General features: G+C 43.3%; 1 pseudogene; it reads right to left on the reverse strand.

The window, feature by feature from the left end:
- Positions 1 to 922: 922 nt before the first annotated feature.
- Positions 923 to 1,663, reverse strand: LOC148011612 (tubulin beta-2 chain-like; annotated as a pseudogene).
- Between the last annotated feature and the right edge of the window lie 555 nt (positions 1,664 to 2,218).

Genomic DNA, 2,218 nt, shown 5'->3' on the forward strand with positions numbered 1-2,218 from the left:
TTTTGATCATTTTGAAATACAACTCCTTGTGGAGCTCTTGAGGTCACATCCTCCCACCATTCATGGAGGTGCATATCCATGTCCACCCTACTTGGAGGTGAGTATCCTTGTCCACCATTGTAGAAGGTGAGTATTCTACAGCAGCTTATCCTCACTTGATTCTCAGCATACCATCTATTTCCCCATTTGTACATCTCATATGGAACATGGATCTTGGCTATGGCAGTAGCATTTCTTATTATTGTCAGCATTAGATGTTAGATCTTGTGTATTTTCTTGTATGAGATGTCAGCTTTATTACATTGGTATCAGAGCTTTGCTTTGATCCAAGGCAGGCTTTAATTCCATCATTTTCATGATAATGATCTGGTTGGGGAGGTCATTTTCATGGAAGATTTGGTTACAAACATCATTTCTGTGTAACTGGAGTTGAAGACACAGTTACATGGTTTTGGTTTCTACTTGACAGTGACTAGTCAGGTTGCTGTACTACTTCAAACCGTATTGAAGATGGTGGATCTTGGTAATATTCAGTGGGCAATTGCGGGCTCCATCCAATTTTAACAGGTCGTGGCTCAATTTTAGCTCAAAAAAAAAAAAGAAGAGAGATGGACAAAATGCAGGTAACTTGAGTTGAGGTTGAGTTTGGTGGGGGTTACTTTTGAGAGGGAAGGGTTTGCTTTTCAGACACAGTCTTTCTCTCTCCCGTTTCAAGCTCCCTTCATACTCCATAGCCAATATCTTGCTTAAATCTTCCAACCATGGCTCTTCCAACGACAATGGACTCCATAACTTGGTTCTTGACCTCTTGAGCAACCTATAGAATAGAGATTTGGCTCTATTAGCCTTCCTATTACTCTCTTCATCAAGTTCAAGACAGCAACATAAAATGTGCATGTTCTGAGATGTGCCATATCCTTGTTCATAGATGAGCTCTATTGTTCAAATGGACCATGTTTGGTGAAGTAGGAGAGGTCAAGGGAGCAAATCCGACCATGAAGAAGTACAAGCACGGAAATGGAATCAGATTCACAGCAAGCTTTCGCAAATCTGAGTTAAGCTGACCAGGGAACTGCAAACAACAAGTCACGCCACTCATAGTAGCTGATATGAGATGATTCAGGTCACCGAAGGTAGGCATCACTAGTTTCAAAGTTTTGAAGCATATGCCATATAGAGCTTTTTTGTCAAGAACCATACACTCGTCGGCATTCTCTACGAGCTGATGCACAGATAATGTGGGGTCGTATGGCTCGATGACTGTGTCTGAAACCTTCAGAGAGGGAAGACTGAGAAGGTCATCATCATCCTGTGTGGATACTCCTCCCTGATCTTAGAGATAAGGAGAATACCCATACCTAAGACAGTGTCCCCTCTCAAAGAATGGCAAACCTCGAAACCTTGAAGGCAGTCACAGTTCTCAACCTCGAGAATGGAAAACCTCGAAAACTTGAAGGGAGTCACAGTTCTTAGCGTCCTTGTGCACAACATCAAGAACGGAGTCAATGAGCTTCGCTCCTTTCGTGTAATGACCCTTGGCCCAGTTGATACCGGTACCGGACTGGCCGAAGACGAAGTTATCAGGGCGAAAGCTATAGCAGAGGCTTGTGAAAGAGCAGCAGAAGCCAGGGAAAGATCCACTAGTTGCTGTTGAGAGAATCATAGCCGAAGCACAAGAATGCGTAGCTACAGAGGCACGAGAGAGAGCTGCTATTGAAAGAGCTACAACAGAGGCTTGCAAAAGAGAAGCAAAAGCCAGGGAAAGATCCACACATAGAGGCTCATGAAAGAGCAGTAGAGGAAGCCAGTGCAAGTTGACAAGCAACAGCCATGTTTGCGATAAGAACTGTGACCGAATTAAGGATCTAGTCAGGAATAAGAATGTGCAGAATCCTATCATCTACTCCAAGACTTGGTGCATCTAGTTTTGACTGTGGAGAACTTTCTGGAACACACTCGCATATGAAGATGATAGCACCTGCTATCTGTTGTGCATCCAATTTCCTTTGAAGAACACTTCATAAGCTAAAGCCTCTTGACAAAGGCTTGGGAGATGGTAGCCTAGTCCTTGGATGCTCATAGCTCTCATTTGTAACATCAGAAGGCATAATGGAAGCGTCATCATATGTATCCCCATCATCACTGAACTCAATGCCATTATACCTACCCACTTCCCTTGCATTACCTAAGGAGAGCTTGCCTTTCTATATTCTCTCCT

This window comes from Lygodium microphyllum, chromosome 28 (genome assembly GCF_053477565.2).
Source record: "Lygodium microphyllum isolate KBCC chromosome 28, Lygodium_microphyllum_v1.1.10, whole genome shotgun sequence".
Classification (NCBI taxonomy): domain Eukaryota; kingdom Viridiplantae; phylum Streptophyta; class Polypodiopsida; order Schizaeales; family Lygodiaceae; genus Lygodium; species Lygodium microphyllum.